This window comes from Thamnophis sirtalis, unplaced genomic scaffold, assembly GCF_051295495.1.
Source record: "Thamnophis sirtalis isolate CommonGarterSnake01/CBP01778 unplaced genomic scaffold, rThaSir2_p1.2 scaffold_11, whole genome shotgun sequence".
NCBI classification, from domain to species: Eukaryota; Metazoa; Chordata; class Lepidosauria; order Squamata; family Natricidae; genus Thamnophis; species Thamnophis sirtalis.
Genome location: NW_028261391.1, coordinates 17,931,393 through 17,951,005, shown reverse-complemented (window position 1 = coordinate 17,951,005; position 19,613 = coordinate 17,931,393). Strand labels below are relative to the sequence as shown.

The 19,613-nt window shown below is 42.3% G+C and overlaps 1 long non-coding RNA gene across 1 annotated transcript in view; it reads left to right on the top strand.

The window, feature by feature from the left end:
• Window positions 1-15,528: 15,528 nt before the first annotated feature.
• LOC148043546 (uncharacterized) overlaps window positions 15,529-19,613 on the top strand; it is a 39,590-nt gene continuing 35,505 nt past the window's right edge. The window contains exons 1-2 of the long non-coding RNA XR_015697952.1: window positions 15,529-15,642; window positions 17,830-17,930. This is a non-coding gene — a long non-coding RNA (uncharacterized LOC148043546). The remainder of the gene's footprint in view (window positions 15,643-17,829; window positions 17,931-19,613) is intronic.

Below are 19,613 nucleotides of genomic sequence, written 5' to 3'. Positions count from 1 at the left end.
TTATACATTCAGAGTCAAAAAGTAAGGTTCTTGCTGCTCAAGTCCCGGCTTGAGGCCCATTAGTGCCTATCCTTGTGCCATTAGGAGCGCAATACTAAACCATTTATTTCTCTTTAATTTGTCCCATTAGTGAAAGGTGGGATAAATTAAAAGGGGGAAAGAGCATTAATGGGGAGGAGTGAAAAGTAATTTCAAAGTTATTAGTGCAGAAGGAAAATGGGAAGGTTGTCTTCCACGGTCCAGGGTTCTTTTTTTCCTTTTTTTTTTCCTCATTAGTTTTAAAAATGCAGCAATTTGATTTCAGAACTGAAACTACAATTGTAATATATGCAGGTAAGTGAAATAAAAGAGAACTTCTCCCGATGTCCGTTCCAAATAGCATTCAAAATTAAATCAGAGTCCAAGGCAAAGTATTGCTCCAATTTATTAAGAGAGCCATGTTGGCACATCTGGGGAAATCCGAATTGGAAAGCTTCCCAGTTTTCCCCACCCAGTTGAAAGTTCAAGATCTTGCTCCCACACCCACAAGTCCATCACATGGTCCAATCTTCCACTGCCATGCTGGCAGTTCCACCTGTTCAGTTCTGGTCAGGTGCAGAGGTGCAGAGACAAAGGATGACCTTGGCTTTCTAGAAAGGAATTTTATTTTGGCTACATAGCATCTAACTCTGTACAATGCCCCCTCCCATTTTCCCACAATAGAAAAGGCATAGTAGAATAATAGAAAGTGTGATAGGCCAAAGATCCAAAGATCCAATATGGCTGCAGGCCTGACACCCCAGTCACCTGCCACAAAGTGAGTTGTTATTTTGGTGCCTCCAAATTAGTCTTGACTTCTGCCAGATTTTTTTGTGGCATTATTTTTGGAGGTCCTTCGTTGCTGTTTTCTTATTAGGGCTGAGAGAAAGTGACTGGCTCAAAGAGCATCTTCCTGGCTTTTAAACTAAGGCAGGACTAGAACTCAGAGTGTCCTGGTGCCTTTAGCAACTACACCAGGGGTGGGTTCCTGCGAGTTCTAGTCTCTTCTATATAAGAGGTTCCACAAATCTACAGTGCCATTTAGAACCAGTTCCAGCTCCCTCACCCCGCCTGTCCGCACATCATCAAGATGAAGAGCGAGAGGAGGAATTCTGGGAGTTGATGTCCACAAGTCTTAAAGCTGTCATGTTTGAACACCCCTGGGGTTTTTTTCCTAAATGTTGGGTGCAAAGGTCTTGTAACTTGACAGCTTTAAGACTTGTGTGCTTCAATGCCAGAGTTCCTGAGCCAACATGACTGGAGGAGGAATTCTGGGAGTTGAAGTCCACAAGTCTTAAAGCTGTCAAGTTTGAACACCCCTGGAGTTTTTTTTTCTAAAGGGTTAGGGGTGCAAGGGTCTTGTAACTTGATGGCTTTAAGATTTATGTGCTTCAAATGCCAGAGTTTCTGAGCCAACATTTTGGTTGCTAAGCAAGAGTGAGTTTCACCACATTTTACAAGTTGGCCATGCCCACCCAGTCACATGGCTGGCAAGCCACTCCCACCCAGTCACATGGCCGGCAAGCCACTCCCACAAAGCAGGCCACACTTACAGAAGGGGTTCTAAAAAAAATTTGAAACCCACCACTGAACTACACCCACATGTCCCTCTAACTAGAAGAGTACAATTGGTCTAATTAATAAGGTATTCTGCATGGTTTTGCAATCCACAAATGAATACAGATCAGTCACCATCGGATGAGATGGCAGAACCAGCAATAGACATCAAGTATTTGAATGAGAAGACAAGAGGTCTGAAGACATGTTAAGTGAATAGGTTAGGAAAAGGAAACCGTGTGATCTTTGGACAGTCTAGGAAGAAGGCAGAGGAGAAGAGGTGAAGTCGATTATAAGAGGAGAGGAAATATAATGACATGGGACATGACAGCCAAGAGGCAGAAATAGAGGGCTTAGATATGGACAGCAGAAAAAGAGAAAAGAATAATGGGGGAAACACGCAGGAGAAATTGTTATTCAAAGAGGTGAGGAGGAAGTGATAGATCAGACCAGATAATTGGATTATGTCCCCCCCTCCCTTAAAAAGAACGATTGTCCTTCTTCCAGTCAAATATTATTAGCTCCCATTAGCAGAGCTGTGATGACTTGCACTTTCTGCTTTCATTTGCACTTGGATTGATCTATTGGACAGTAATTTCTTTGCAGTCTTTCCAAGCTAAGGCTCTCATTGCATTTTCTGCTAAGCACCTGCAATCTGTTTTTCATCAGGTTTTCCATAAGATATTAATAAAAATTCAAGGTTTCTCTTTGTTAGGTGTCTCTTAAAGTGTCTCTTTGTTAGTAGTTTGCTTCCTGCTTTGCTGGCAGGAAGAATGCTGAATCTTGTAAACTAATATGATGAATGTGCTCAGATAACGTCAGAAATTGGAAGATGAAATAATTAAAATGGACCACAGTTCTGTGTGGACGCATGAAGTTGCCGTTTTTGAGTCACGTCATTCTCCTGCTGCTAGAACCATCTTTGATAATGTGCTGTTTTCTACGATATTGAGTGAATCATTCCTAATCTGATATCCTTTTGAGCAAGAGTGTCAAACTCAAGGCCCATGTGCCAGATTCAGCCTACGGAGTGCTTAGATCTGGCCCACAGATCTGCTGTTTCCAGGGAAGAACCAGCCCGTGGTGCCTCTGACAGCAAAAGCAGAGCTTGAGAAGGCTTTGTGTGTGGTCCTCCCAAGCTCCATTTTCACTGGCAGAGGGTTGCAAGGCACCATGACAGTCAAAAATGGAGCTCAGGAGCCCATTTTCTCCAGCAGAGCGCTTGGGCCACCACAAGTGTCCCCAACACAAGTGATGTCGAGCTGGCCACCCCTGTCCCCCAAAGTGAAACACAACTCTGATGAGGCCTTCAATGAAATCGCGTTTGACACCCCTGCTTTAGAGAAACAATCAGAGATTGAAAATGGGGTTCTATGTATGTCAATCAGCCACTTGTAGGGGAGATGGGTGACATAAAAACAAACAGACAAACAAATAAATAAACAAACAAACAAAAGTAAAACTTCATCATGTTCTAACATTCTAAGGACATTGTAATATTTTGCATGCTTAGACAGATTTTGTTTCAGATTTTTAAAATATATCACATTTAAACATCACCCCCTTTGTAACACATAATGGTATTTAATTATTTTATTTTGGTCGCATCAAAAGTGGTGGGATCACTGGTTAAAGGGAAATGGGGAATGAAGAGATACCCTAGTTCAGTATAGAGTCGGCCCAGGAAAGAAAATGTCATAGGTCAAACTAGAGAAGTCTTACCTGTTGGTTCCCAAGAGAATGCAGCCAGTCTGATGAGATTTTTGGAATATAGGTGAACAACAATAAAGAACTGCTTTGACCTATTCACAGAATTGTTCTGGTATGGATCTCATAAAACTAATAACAGTCACTCTAAAATAGAAGTTTTTTTTTAAAAAAAAATCACATTGATAGACAGTATCAATACAGTATACAGTAAAAATAAAATTAATAACATAAAATTATAAAATACAGGAAATGAAACCTGGTACATGTAATTACAGTTACAATCAGCTTTGCAATCAATAGTCTGAATGCTGTAGATAATTAAGATAGAAAGGGCTAGAAATTGTAAAACACCGCAAGGACATGAAGTTATGCTAAAGTTTACATTTTAAATATTTCTATAGTCCTACTTTCTGTATTGGATATAGTTGTCAGTTCTCAGTCTGGTCCTCTATTGGAGCAGGAAAATACATCTCCTGATTGATTGTGGGCTGATTAGCTTCCCTATAAAAGGAGCCAGAGAGAAACAGTTGCCTCACAGGCAGTATTGAATAAAGAGCTGTTAAAAGTCACTCAGGCTTCGCCTCCATTCTTCACCCAGAACATAACACTTTCATTGTATTGTAATCCTCCTAGGGTTTCTCCAATAGTGAGATGGGTGACATATAATTTAATAAATAGATAAATAAATAAATAAAGTTTACATTAAGTCTAATACTTGTTGAAGCTCTAGTTGTAGCATTAGAAGCATAGAAAGTTTCAATCACGGGAGATCAACAAATCCCAAATAGGGTTTCACTCCTTTCCATATGTATTTTATACCAGCTTTTTAATGTGGAAAGAACTTGCAGTGTGGAGTTGTTTCACCCTAACCTATTTCCTAAACTGTGGCATAAAAAATTGTAATGTGGAATTAACAGACATAACCTCTGAAGGCGAAAAAAATGCTAATGGTTGAATGAACAATTTTCACAATTAATGATGGAAACAAGAAAAATGACCTTATTGTGCAAATTTTTTTTTATCATTTAGTCTCTGGAATTTGAAAAGAGAAAGTGTGAAAAGCAAGTGATTAAAGATAATAAAACTCTTAAGTAGACTCACTGACACTGTGATGGAGGGCATATAAATAAATAAATACTTTTGAAAGGACATACCGCTATATAAATACTAATTAATATTTGGAGCAAATAATCTTAATTTTCATAGATATACGATGAAATCTAACACAGAGATGAAGTTGTCACAAGAGAAAACTGTGAAGAATAATCTGTTTAGTTGTGCTGCTTCAAGAGAAAAGGAAGTGAGATGTTAGGAATAGAAATAGTAAATGAAATGGCATATTGTCCCACTGATACATTCATCTTTGCCTTCCTTTTAAAAATAATTTTAATGTAAATTCTTTAACAGTACTTGCAAACTTCAAATAAGAAATGGAGATTATTTTCATAATGAAAAGCTGGGAGTGTTTTTACTTTCTGCATGAATATTATATATTACAGCATTATTTTTATAGGGTACTTTTATTATTTTGTTCATTTATTGTGGTACATCTAGAGTTTCTAATTATTAAATTGTATGACAATGTAATTTTATTTCTAAGAGACCGCCACAATGCATTCTTCATCATTGTGTATTTGTAAAAAGATAAGAAGTTATGAAGTAAAAATTTAAAAACTATGTAAGGTTATAGTGTGGGAGCAGCTTCTTAATAAAAAGATTAAGCAATTAAGAGTGTATGAAGCTAGGATTTAAAATGTGCTTAAACAGAAAAGCTGGAAATTAATTTGACTTTCAAATTGCAATTCTGATATATTGGAATTATTTGCTGCAGAATAATTAATTCACAACAACAGATTGGAAGGTACCTTGGAGGTCTTCTAGTCCAATCCTCTATTCAAGCAGGAAACCATATACTATTCTGTACAATCTCTTCTTGAACACCTCCAGTGATGGAGCACCCTCAACTTCCAGAGGTAAACTCTTCCACTAATTAATTGTTTTCACTGTCAGGAAATTTCTTCTTGGTTCTAGGTTTAAGATCTCTTAAATTATCTTCCATCAATTATTTCTTGTCCGGCCCTCAGGTGCTTTGGAGAATACTGTAGGTTGACACCCTCTTCTTGATACCTCGTCCTAAATATAATGGTAGGAATCTACCATATACTATGGCACAAAGAGGTATGACTGAGAACCAGGTCTTAAAAATGTAGAAAGATCTCCTTCCAAAGCTTTCTCAGTATACTAGAGAGATAGGGATCCTAGGTACATTGATCCAATGTACCCAAGAAATATCACAAGGGGAATGACTTTCTTTTTGTCTGTTTCTTCATTGGGATTCCTTTGTTTGCTCACTAGCCCATTTTTTTGGGGGGGGGGCTAAATGATCCCCTCTAAAAGTAATGAACTGCAGCTATTACACTTTCAACAAAATGCATCTAGCATTTGAGACAACTTGCCGACACTATCAGAAGTCTATAGCCTTCACCCAGATCTCTTGTGGCAAATAATACCTATGTTCTTAGGTAGCCAACATTTTCAAGCCCCTTCCTCCCCTCCCTTCTGCCACCCTCCCCCTTTCCCCCCTCCCTCTTCTTTCCTTAACTTGGAGTAAAATCTCCAAAGAGTTTGAGCACTCTTTTACTATTGCTCTTTTCATAAGCCCTCAGTGGGGGTGTTTGGTCATTAAGAGCCGGTCATGGTTTGCCAGACACATTTCAGCAATTTTGTTTGTCAAGTTGCAAAAGAAGCGATCAAACCAGGAGCCAGCCATTCATTTGGACTGCTGGCCCAGAAAAGAAAGATTGGCGGGGGACGGGGGGGAAGGCACATGGAAATATCTGTGTCAGATCCCTGCAGAATATTGAGAGAAGCAAGTCAGCACTGCAGGGAAGCAGGGAATATCATTAAGGCTTGCACATTCAGTCTTTCTTTCTCGTTCTTTAATTCATAGCTTTTGCTTGTTGCCAGAACAGCAACATGAATACAAAGCCAACAGTAGATTGGAGACCAGTTTGGGATCAGTGTCAAATGGGATTAAATCTGCCACTCAAGGGGGACTTTTCAGATTGTAAGCATTGTGGAAGACATCACTGGATCCAGGCATGTTTATGAATTATGGTTATGGAGGGCAGAATGTTTATGTCTGCAGTTAAAGGATGCTCTGTGTAGGAGGTTCTTGTCTTGTGATTTCTTATTGTGTAATAAAGTACAGAATTTTTCACTTGCATAATGAATTTTATAGCTTTCTTGGTCTTTAATTCCAGAAATAATTTTGTCCGAGTACTGTAGAAAAAGTGAGTGCTCACAAATCTTCCAGAATGAAAGTTTGTTAAATGTGATTGCTATTACAGATACTACATTTCGCAGGAGGACATCCTAAAGTAGTGGGATTCAAATTTTTTTACTACCAGTTCTATGGGTGTGGCTTGGTGGGTGTGGCAGGGGAAGGACACTGTAAAATCTCTATTCCCTCCCCACTCCAGGAGAAGGTTACTGCAGAATCCCCATTTCCTCCTGATCAGCCGGGAATCGGGAAGCAGAGAATAGATGGAGGTGGGCCCAGTCAGAGGTGGCATTTACTGGTTCTCGTAACTACTCAAAATTTCTGCTAATGGTTCTCCAGAACTGGTCAGAGCCTGCTGAATACCACCTCTGAACTGGTAGCTGAATCAGACTTGCTTGGTAAGCCATAGATAAAGCCAACTATGATTCCTGGTAATTGTGATTCATCAAGCGTGCTTTCTGATATATCTCAATGCCTGCTTGCCTTCAAAAAGTTCTCACCCGTTGCTGCATTCCCTCTGAAAATAACTTGACAATAGCCGCCATGGGAGCATCCTTGTCTAGTCTTTCCGCTCCTTCTGATTTATTCACTCCCTATTTCCCATGATGGCAAAGCGTGCCAGAGATTATGGCACTGGAGAACAAAATGAGGTCTGATTTTTATTTGGCTTTATTAGTAATCTGCAAAAGTAACTTGCCTGTCTTGTGTGACCTACATTTCAATGTTGGCTACAGGACAGGGGAAAAAAATATCACCTTCTGCCCAGCCACCATGGAAATGCAGAATACTATTCTTTAGCAAAGTAGAGGGTGTGAAGGACGGGAAGCAAATCTATACTATCTGTTCTCTGGTAATCTAGTTGATTTCCACAATGATCCACAGATTGCTTCGTTTCTTCTGCAGCCACGATAAAGTCCTTACGCACTAATGGAGAGTAGATTTCAAAGATCAATAAAAAAGAATATTTGTAGCTGAAGGTGGAATCAAGGGATCCTTAGTGCCCTGATAATGTTACAGTAGAACGTCTGGTCACCGACCATAATTCATTCCATAATTTTGGTCGCAACCCGATTTGTTTGTGACCCGAACCTAATTTTGGAAAAAATGAATGTGGGGAAATTGTTATTCTGTAAGGTGCAAAGTGGATGGACATGGTGGCTCAGTGGCTAAAAGGCTGAGCTTGTCGATCACAAAGGTCGGCAGTTCGGCAGTTTGAGTCCCTAGTGCCGCTTAATGGAATGAGCTCCCGTTACTTGTCCCACCTTCTGCCAACCTAGCAGTTTGAAAGCATGTAAAAATGCAAGTAGAAAAATAGGAACCACCTTAGGTGGGAAGATAATGGTGTTCCTTGCGCCTTTGGTGTTTAGTCATGCTGGCCACATGACCACGGAGACATCTTTGGACAGCACTGGCTCTTCGGCTTTGAAATAGAGATGACCACCACCCGCTAGAGACAGGAACGACTAGCGCATATGTGTGAGGGGAACATTTACCTAAGATGCAAAGTAGATTGACTGAGAAGAGTCACTTTAAAAAGTGAGTTTTTAAAAGACGCCTAAAATTCTGCAAGTTGGGGGAGCATTCTACACTCCAGGAACTACAGTGGAGAAAGCAACTCTGCCAAACAACTATCCTTTAGACCTTGGGCATCTGGGAGATTGACAAAATTGGAGACAGAATAATTGCTAGCCACTGATAACATCGGTTAACATCCCAAGGTTCTTACTCAATAACTAGAATCCAGTACTCCATTTAACCTCTGGCTCTTTCCACACTCCACTACTGTGATTTACTCGCTTATAAATCAAATCTATAAACTGCTCAATTAGTCTGAACAACTTACAGATTACACCCTATATAGTACAATAAAACACCACAAATGAAGGCAATGTACTTGGAGCTGTACTTGGTGGTGCAGAGGTTCGAATACAGTATTTCAAGCTAATGCTGCCCACAGCTAGGAATGTGATCCTGACCGACACAAGTTGGACTCACCCTTCCATTTTTAGTGGTCTACTGCTTACGTTTTTTTTTTTTTTGAGATGTTTGCCATTTGAACTTTGAGAGCAAATGTCTTTTCTTTCCTTCCTTTATTACTGTCCATTCCTTTTGAGGAGCCAGATTGTTGCGGCAATATGCTGACATTGTAAACCACTCAGAGAGTTCTGTAACGCACTGTGGAGTGGCATATACTGTAAGTCTCAGTGCTATATTGCTATACTTAGGTTAAAAAATAACACCATTCCACAACAGAATACCACAATCATATTCATGGAACACATATTATTTCACCTAAGGCAAAGCTTGGGGAATTGGGAGCAAGCCAGGTCTCAAGATTCATTTAATGGGCAATAAGGCAGGAGCTATTAGAACTGTGATGGCGAACCTAGGGCATGCATGCCAGAGGTGGCATGAAGCAGTCTCTCTGTGGCCACGTGAGCTGTCACGTCACCTCAGCTCCACTGCGCATGCGTGCGTGCCTCCTGCCAGCCAACTGGTCTTCGGGTCTCTGCTGCACAGGCATGGAGGGGGGTGCACGTGCATGCACAGGGGGTGGGGCACTTGTGGGGGGGTGTCATGTGCATGCACAGGGTATAATGTGCATGCGCAGAGGTCACATGCATGTGTGGGGCATATGCACAGGAGCCATGCGCATATTGCATTTTGGGGGTTCAGACGCACACTTTTGGCACTCGGTCTGGAAAAGGTTAACCATCACTGTATTAGAACATCTGAGCCACAACAGAGAAAGCATTTCTCCTGGAAATCAGACAACACTCTTTAAAAATGGGAACTAGGGTATGTTCTGTCTTCTTTGATCTTACTACAGGTAATTCTTTACTTTCAACCACAATTTCCATTGCTAAGCAAAGCTGTTGTTTCGTGAGTTGCACTTGTCTTATGACCTTTTTTGCTATGGTTGTTAAGTAACACTGCACCTGTTAAGTGAATCATGTGGTTGCTAAGTGAATCAGGCCTCTCCCATTGAATGTGCTTGTCCAAAGCCAGTTGGAAAGGCCACAAATGGCGATCACATGAGCCAGATGCTGCAATGGTTGTAAGTGCAAGGACTGGTTGTAAAGTAAATCACTTTTTTTCAGTACTGCTCAGTAACTTTGAAGGGTTGCTGAACGAACCAAAGTCCAGTATATTGCAGTATTCCACACATGAGGTTACTAAGGTTGCGTGATTATGAGAAAGAGACTCCAAGGAAAACGCACATTTGACATGCCAGATGAATCTGGGTAAAGGCCTTCATCTCTGCAGAGTGGCAATACCTGATCCTGGGTTGGCAGATAATTCACAATAACTTCATGCAAATGTTAAACAGGAGAGGAACATCAAGCCATGTAGCACCCCACAAATGAGAGGCAGCAGATTCAACCTCTCCTCTATAGCAATACCGACTGCAACCAGCCATGGAAAAAGGCGAAGCATCATCAGAGTTCTCCCATTCCTAGAAGCTATCATCAGTCCAGAGCAGAGGTGGGTTCCTACCGGTTCGCACCAGTTCGGTAGAACCGGTTCGTCAAACCTACTGATCCGGTTAGAAGAGGTTCCACCAGTGGACCCGGAAAGCAGGCACACCTACAGAGGAGCTTCCAAAAAATTTTGAAACCCACCACTGGTCCAGAGGGATGTCATGATTGATAGTTGCAATTGATGAGCAGTTGCTAAGAGATCAGCAAGAGCTAGGACACTTCTACCACCTCCATTTTGGTTCCATCCGTGGTCACTGACCAGCATGTTTAAAAATGGCCGCTTTGTCTGTATAGCAAAGATGGATATCAAGTGAGAAGGAAGGATAAGGATTTTCCAGATTCTATTTTTTCCCCCAACTTTTCAAAATGGGTTGTCGGGAAACTATGATTTATGCTTATTTTGAGATTTAAAATATCAATACAATGCTATCAGCAAAAGCAGCAGTGCAAATTCCGACTGCTTTGTCACTTTTCTGGAAATTCCATTGTTTTGGCTGCAAAAAAAAGCAGCTGCCTACCACTTGCCACCCATAGATCACCAGTTCTTGTACACATTGGATGGTTTTTCTTGCAGAAAATGACTAGACCAACTACTCCTAGGAAGAGGTTTCTGACATTGCAGTAATAATATCTAAAGGAAGTCACAGCATGGGTGCATCTTAAATTATGCTTCTCTGTTGGCTCCTTGAAATAAAAAAGTCATAAAAATCAATACCTATAGATTACAGGTACCTTTTTGCCCCACTACAGTGCTGTATTCATCTACAAATACACACACCCCATGCTGATGTTATCCATGGCACAGCTTTCCTTGTGAAGAATTATATTAAGGGGAGCCATATGACACGCAACAGTTGCTACATACATCGTCGTAAGAACTTCTGTAATCCATCCCAACTGTCATCTGGATCCTCCTCTGTGAAGTAAAAAATCATATAAATGGTATAGAATCACCGAATAGAATTATAGAAGCGACACGTGGCCTAGAGGTGAAGCTGCTCGCCTCTTACTCCAAAAGTTGAGAGTTCAATCCTAGGCAATGACACATGTTTCTTTGTCAGAGGGTAAAGAGAAAATATCTGCTGAGAACTCTGCATAGGCATCAGGAAGGGCATCTGGACAGTAAATGTTCAGCTCCATTTGGAATCTCAACTCCACCCCGATAAAACAGATTACAGGATTGTAGAAAGGAAAAAAAAAAACCAGAATAGAATTATAGAGTCAAAAAGTTAGAAGATCTTTGGATCCAACATTCTGCTTTGTGGTAGGATTCCAAAGGTTCTTTAATCCTGACTTTGTTTAAACAGAGGAGGCATCATCTCACTAGGATTTTGATTCCACCATTGGGGTTCTATTGACCCCATATTTGACAAATGCTGTCATAGAGCCCTCTGCCTTGTCTTCTCAAGGTTAAAATTCCCAGCCTCTTCAATTTGTTTTTATAGAACAGAATTTCTAGTTTCCTGATTTATCTGTGTCCCTTTCTCTGCATCTTTTAAAGCCTTGTGTGCCAAAAATGCAGAGCGGTGGGGTCTTAACAATGCAGAAAGAAGTGGAACTATAATTTTTCACACTTCAGAAGCTACTTGTAATCAGGATTTTCTCTTGAACATGGAATAGATGACTGGTGTGGGTGATGTGTGATGAGATGTATATTTCTCTGATGGAGATTGTGCGTTTTGCATTGTAATTTGCTTGTTTCTCATTGACTCTCATAACTTTATGAAGGAGGGAATTGTGATTTTGCAAATTAAGTGAAAAAACAGAAAGTGGTGATGCCAAGCGCCCCCAGTTTCTAGCCACTCTACTTCCATCTCCATTGATGTAAAAAAGAAGAACATATTTCTTTTCTTCTGAAGTCTTTCCAGTATTGTCTCAGGCCTTTTGTTCCTTCCTGAAAAGAGGAGTAGATGGGGACATGCCTTACAGCTCTGGCATTCCTTTTCTTTTTCTTTTCCTCATTCTGTTTGTTTTTCTGGTAACTTATTTGTTTAATTAACTAGGACAGGGGTGTCAAATTCAAGGTCTGGGAACTGGATCTGGCCCACAGGGTACTTAGGTCTAGCCCATCGGGCCGTCCTCAAAATAGCAAAGGACCAGTCCCCAGTTCCTCTGCCAGTGAAAACTGAGTTTGGGAGGCTCATGTGGGCCCTCCTGAGCTCCGTTTTTCCTGAGGGTTTCAGGAGGCCTGAAAACAGACCTTGGGAGCCCATTTTCTCTGGCAGAGCACTCGGGTCATGCTCGACAGGTGTGATGTTGATTGACCATGCCCACCCTGGCACCCCGAGGTCAAACACAACCCTGATGTGGCCCTCAATGAAATCGAGTTTGACACCGCTGGCCTAGGATATATCGTATTTTTCAGAGTATAAGACGCACCAAGATTTTAAAAAAAGATTTTGCACTCTGCGAACCTCCCAAAAACGGCCCATTTTCTGCAAAAATGGACCTGTTTTTTCCCCCCAAAAAAGCATGAATAGCCTTTAGGGGGCTTGCAGAGTGCTTCTGGGGGGGTGCCCTCCTAAAAAATGGGCCCATTTTTTGTCAAAAAAAATTGAATGTGTAGTATTTAGGAGACTTATAGAGTACTCCTGGGGGTTGGGGGGGGGGCAAATTTGAGCAAAAACAGCCCGTTTTTCACTCATTTCTGCTTTCCCCAGCGCTCAGGAGTACTTTGCAAGCCTCCTAAAGGCTCTGCACGGCCATTTTAATTTAGGGGGCGGGGTTTCAGGAGGCAAAAATGCTGTATTCAGTATATAAGACACACCCAGATTTTCAGCCTCTTTTTTGAGGGAAAAAGCTGTGTCTTATACTCTGAAAAATGTGGTAATATGCTTTTCTTTTCAGAAGTTAAGCATATTGTCACAAATGTGTAGCATGTTGGGCAGTCTTGTCCATAGATCATTTTATGTCATTTTCTTTTGATACTTTTGCTTGATGGTACAGACATAACATTGTAATATCAGCCTTTATTTAATCTAGGAGAACGAACAGAAATAAGGGAACAGTGTTGTATATTGGAAAGATATCTTCACAAGGTTGGTTTCTGAGCTGGGAATAAAGAACACAGTCAGTTGCTTGAATCAAAGGTGACATTTATTCCCAGAGCTCAGTGCACAAAAATCAGAGGTTGGAGGGGGCCACATTAAATCTCAATACAGGTAGTCCTCGACTTACGACAATGGAGCCCAAAATTTCTGCTGTTGTGAGACATTTGTTCACTGCTACAAAGGTCGTAAGTGTGAAAAATGGTCATAAATCACTATTTTCAGTGCTGTTGTAACTTTGAATGCTCACTAAATGAACTGTTGTAAGTCGAGGACTACCTGTAGTCCCTTATACAAGAAAGTGTTCCTACACAAAACACAACAACTGCTTCTTGTAATCCATCAGCAGTCAGCAGAGCTGGCAGCAGATTCAGACAGTGAGGAGGTTGCGAAGGAACATGGGCCACTCCTGGAGTCTGGGGAAGGCTCTGATAAGGGCTCTGTGTTGGAGGCAGAGAGTGGGGCAGAGCCATATGCCAATTATCAGCTACCTTCAGAATCAGGCATCAGTGAGGCAGACGAACAACTGGAACCTGTTCCCAGTGTGTGCATGCACAGAGTTGCCAGAGGAAGGGAACAGCTAAAGAACAGAGGTCGACTTGGGAGTAAGGCCATAGGTGGACGATGAATGGCCCTCCCAGAGGAAATAAAAGAGGAGCGAAAGGGGAATGGAGTTGGCAGGAGACAATTAGTTTGCTTAATTGGTTCATGAGTCGCTGAGACTCCTTGCCAGGTTTTGCAGATATCGGCCTGTCAGCTCTCCAAGCCAGATAAGGTCTGTGACTGTACATCCTACCTCGAAAGACTTTGCTGAATGTGAATGAGCAGAATTCACAGTCAATTAATAAAAGGGGACAAGGAGTTTGCTGCAGTGACATGCGGTGAAGATTATGGTTGGTGAGACAAGAGCGCGGCAGCGGCAAGAAGCAACACTGTGTCCAACAGGCCAGGCATCTCACGTTTATGGCAGACGTAAACGCGAGATGCCTGGCCTGTTGGACACAGCGGTGAGAATGTCCCTGTCACTGCCGCACCCCGCTGCCTCACCCCCCGCCTCCTCCAACCCCACTGCTGTTCCAACAGGCCAGGCGCCTCGCATTTACGTCTGCCATAAACGCGAGATGCTTGGCTTGTTGGACACAACAGCGAGAATGTCCCTGCCGCTGCCACACTCCGCCGCCTCTCCACCCGCCTCCTCCGACCCCACTGCTGTGTCCAACAGGCCAGGCATCTCGCATTTTGGGTGACATAAACATGAGATGCCTGGCCTGTCGGACACAGTGGCGGGGACAGAGGAGGCGGAGGTGAGGTGGCAGCCGACAAAGAAAGGGGAGAGGAGGAGGAGGAAAGGGAGAGGGGAGCAGGACAGGGCTCCCAGTGTGGGGGAGAGGGCTGCCCCTCTCTTCTCAAACAAATTTAGAGAGAGTTTGTTTGAGTGAAGTGAAGAAAGAAACACACACAAATTACTCACAATAAAAAATTACAAATTAAATTACAATAATTTTGAATTCCCCCCCTCCCTCCGTCCGATCCACATACCTTTTCCAGCTGTGGATTTCAACTCTCCTCTTGTCTGCCTGCCATGATGAAAATGTAAAAAATTAAATAAAAAGGCAACTTAGGCATGATTTGCTGCTCCCAGATCAGGAGGCAGGGAACCATGTGCCTCCTTTGCATAAGGAATTTTTCGCCTTTTAACCCTTGCTTAACTCTGAGCAAGGGTTAAAAGGTGAAAAATTCCTTATGCAAAGGAGGCCCGTAGTTCTCTCGCCTCCCACTGCAGTTAGCAGTAAGCAGACTCAGAGTCATCCACTGTGACTCTGGAGTCTGGCAGCAACTACCTTAGTCTTTTTCCTTTTAATTATTCTTTTCTTTTCCTCATGACACTGGTGAGGCCCCGCCTCCCCTGCCTCCCCTGACTGCATGTCCCTGGTTTGCTGCATGGAACCTTCTTGGGAAGCCTAGGTCAGAACACTCCTTAGGAATTCTAAGGCAACATACTTAGCCAGATTTCCAGGAAGATACATCTTTGCAGTTAAGTACCCTGCTGATTTTGAATCCAGAAGGAAGAAGGTGTGAAGGACTCAATTTTCTTTCCACAGGCTCACCAAGTCCAAATGCTGAGTCCACTTCTGTAACAAAGGAATTATCCATTTGCCCTCAAGCACTTGCTAAAGGATGAGCGCGAATGGCTAGATTCACAGCTTTAAGCATGGGACTTTTCTTGTTATTGCACAAAATGGAAGACAGAATCCAATTTTGAAAACAAAAGGACACAGGTGGGAGATAAGAGCGCAAGGTCTCCTAGTTACAGATTTTGTTTTGTTTGCCAGCTTTTCCAGATGCTTGTCTTCTCAGCCAAGTTCTGACACTAGAGTCACAACCCGCACAGATTGTGGGCGGAAGGCAGGTAAACCAGTAGGCCTTTCATGTGTCTTTCTTTATCTCTTCTCACAGTTCCTCTCCAGATGGCACATGTTTCTCTCAGTTGTTCCTCTTCACAGCAGTCGCTTCCCACCTAAGTTAATCGGTGTCAGTTTCTGAGGTAAAACAGATCTACATCTCATTCTTGTTCAAAAACAAGAATGCATCTTGTGCCAGCTTTGCGTGAAAACTATTGTGCTCAGCTTTGAAAACAGATTTTCTATCAGTTAGTTGTCTTTATATTCCAGAAAAGGATTTTTTTAAAAAAAAAATACCAACCAATCAATAAATATACACAGCATAGATACATAAATATTTATTTATTTATTTTATTTTATTTTCTCTTTATTTGTATGCCGTCCTTTTCCCTGGGGGGACTCAGGGCGGCTCACAGTTCAAAAAGGGGGGGGGGGGAGGACAAACAATTTCCAACATACAGACAATACAACATATTAAAAAAAACAACACAACAGCCACACAATTTCGAGTGGGGTTAGAGTCTTAACCCCAGGCCAGCCGGGACAGCCAGATCTTTAAGGCGGCACGGAAGGACTGGAGGGTGGTGAGGGTCCGAATCTCCACGGGGAGTTCGTTCCAGAGAGTCAGAGCAGCCACCGAGAAGGCTCTTCTTTTGGAGACTGAGACACTAACTGATGTCTCAAACTTAACCTCACAAACAGTCCCCAATCCAGTTGTTTTCTGAAATTTCGGTTGCTGGATGATTTAGAATTTATAGGACAGACACAAAAGCAGATGCAAGATCAAATTAGAAAAGTTTTATTACAGGCAGAGTATTAACCTTACTAGGCAGACCAGGCAGGAAACACAACCAGATAAACAATTTCTATTTTATTGTAAAGCTACTTACAAAAAAAATCGTGCAAGTCTGAAAGTAAATTTTTCCTGCTGTTATCTTTTTAACTTGTGCACTGGGGTGGGGGGGGGAGGTACCTTCCAAGCTTCCATCCACTATGCAGCTGAGGGCTCGACTGTCTCTTATCAGATCATTCCCTAGGCAGCATCTCTTTTCCGTATTTCCCATAGGATTCTCCACACACCATTACATTCAGGCATTCAGCAACTTCAGTTGAAGCCCTGTTACCTAGTTGATCAGCTGAAGTTGGAGAGTGGAATTAGGTATTAGCCTAACACCATGATGGGGAACCTATGGCACGCAGAGCCATTTGTCAGGGCAAGCGAGGCGTTGCCCTGTTAGCTGACTTTAGCCTCTTTTTCTTGGCCATTTTTCACCTTCCCCAGGCTCCAGACGCTTTATGGGAGCCTGGGGAGGGTGAAAACAGCCTCCTCCGCCCCTCCAGAGGCTTCAGGAGTGTCCCTGAAGCCTCCGGAGTGCAAAATCCAGCCCTACAGGCAAACCAGAAGTTCAGGAACGGACCTCCGGCTTACTTGTAGGGCCGGTTTAAGCCCTCTGGAGCCTTCAGGGGCCTTCCGGAGTCTTCCCTGAAGGCTCTGGAGGACAAAAAATGACCCTGGTTTGCTTGTAGGATCCTTTTTCGTCCTCTGGAGCCTTCAGGGAAGCCTCCTGAAGATCCCTGAAGGCTCCAGAGGACTAAAACTGGCCCTATGAGCAAATCAGAAGTCCATTCCCAAACTTCCGGTTTGCCCATAGGGCTGGATTTTGCACTCCGGAGGCTTCAGGGAAGCCTCCAGAGGGCCTCTGGATGGGCGGAGGAGGCTGTTTACACCCTACCCAGGCTCCTCTAAAGCCTCTGGAGCCTGGGGAGGGCAAAAAAAGCATGCAAAAAAAGGGGGCGTGCCTGTCATGCGCGCATGCGCGCTGGGGGTCATGCATTGCAGTATGGGTGTGGCATGCCTGTGCATGACCCTCCTGCACTCCCCCCCACTTTTGGCATGCGAGACAAAAAAGGTTCACCATCACTTACCTAACATTTCAAACTTCTTTTTGTTTAGATAGGCTTGCTGCCTCCTTCTGCCATATTTCCTTTGCTGATCACTACACCTGCAGTATTCGTTACTATCTTCATCCACCTTCCCATAACACTGTTTAAAAAGATGGTTAGTATCCATTGCACTCTCTCACCTGGTGGTTGCTTTGAACCACCACTCTGTAACCACTATTTACATCGCCATTAAAACACCTTGATTAGTCTGACCTCTCTGAAAAACTAGAAATTTCCCTAGTAAAAAATGGTAAGGGTTCGGGCGAACTGGTATTTTTGATGATCATCTGTTACACACAATTTATATTAGCTAGAATCGTTGGATTTCCTGCTTTCTAGCTAATCTAAACTTCCCCGCCTCCTCACTGTTCTACTTACCTTTGCAGGTGCGCCCAGTAGCAAGCTTCGCCCATCTGCCCAGACATCATTAAGTCCCATTTTTGATGCTGCACATGCACGTGTTCACAGTTGCAAACCGATAGCAAAGGTAAGTTGATTTAACCCCTGCCTACAACCCATGCATCACATGAAGTATTTTTGTTTCTAAGGCTGCCCCTGTTTACATCATTTAATTGATACCACCCAATGAAATTAATAGTAGAGAGCAGTGGTGGGATTCAAATAATTTAACAACCGGTTCTCTGCCCTAATGACCAACTGGGTAGTGTGGTTAGTGGTCATGTGACTGGGCGGGCGTGGCCAACTCAACATCATTTATGTTGATGGGTGCTTCGTCTTAGCTGTTAGAATGTAACAAGGGTTAACCGGAGAGGCAGTTTCTGTAAGCGGGGCAATAAAGATTAGGCTAGAAACAACATCAGAATGTTTTCTTCCTGCAGGATTTACAGGATTAGCCCTGTAAAGTGGGGGAAAAACAGAATGAGATTTCTTCCGACAATCAGTTCTCCGAACTGCTTAGAAAGTTAACAACCGGTTCTCCCGAATAGTTGCGAACTGGCTGAATCCCACCACTGGTACAGAGACTCCAGATCAATAATAGTCAGTAGGAAAGTTTATTTAGAAGGAAATGAATAATGTTCTGAGATTTCCCATATAAAGAAAGCTGGAGAGATAATGCAATTTATATCCTATTCCCATCCCATTTCCTATGCACAAGACTCCAGACAAATCACAGAATCATAAACCTCAAGCAATCCTTTAAAACCATGGTCAATTAAACTGTTTATTAAAATTACCTTAACATTCATCTTAAAATAGATGTCAAGCCAAACCAAAAACTTAAAAGTGAGGTCATATTTTAAGACACAAATACTTGGCAGAAGAAATATCTAGAGCATTTGGGAAACCTTTAAAGATTAAATTATTTTGGGAAATCTCCTTATTTTATCATGCTATCTTTATATTTTTATTCTCTGAAGTTTTATATTTGGGTATTATTGTTTTAATGGCTATTTTATGTCACAGAGATTTCACTTGGTTTTATGGTCTCTATAAGCCACTGAGAATCTGATTTGTTTGTTCCAGATTAAAGACTTATATACTAGTACCATGAAAGATACAATAGATGTACAATAAAATACAACAGTCGGGGAAAGCAAAGTCAAAACCATACTGTATCCTTACCAAGAAAACTATGGATATGTCCATTAAGTCACCGAGATTCAAGTTCAAGGAAATTATTGTCTTTACAGATAGTCCTTGGCTTACAATTGGTTGCTTAGCAACCATTCAGAGTTGCAGCAGACCAACCTGAAGACTACTTACAATCCATATTCAAAATTCTGATTGTCAACACCCCTCTCCCCCGCAATCTAGTGGCTAAACTTCCAGCACTCAGCAACCAGGCTGCATTTACAGCCAAAACCATCTTTTATGACAGTTTTTGTCAGAAGCTACCATGTTTCCCTGAAAATAAGACCCAACCAAAAAATAAGCCCTAGCATGATTTTTCAGGATGCTTATAATATAACTCCTATGAGAGACATGGTGGCCCAGTGGCTAAGACGTTGAGCTTGACGGTCAGAAAGGTCAGCAGTTGAGCCAGTTCGAATCCCTAGCACTGCATAACGGAGTGAGCTCCCATTACTTGTCCCAGCTTTTGCCAACCTAGCAGTTCAAAAGCATGTAAACATGCAAGTAGAAAAATAGGAACCACCTTTTGTGGGAAGGTAACAGTGTTCTGTGCGCCTTTGGCATTTAGTCACATAAC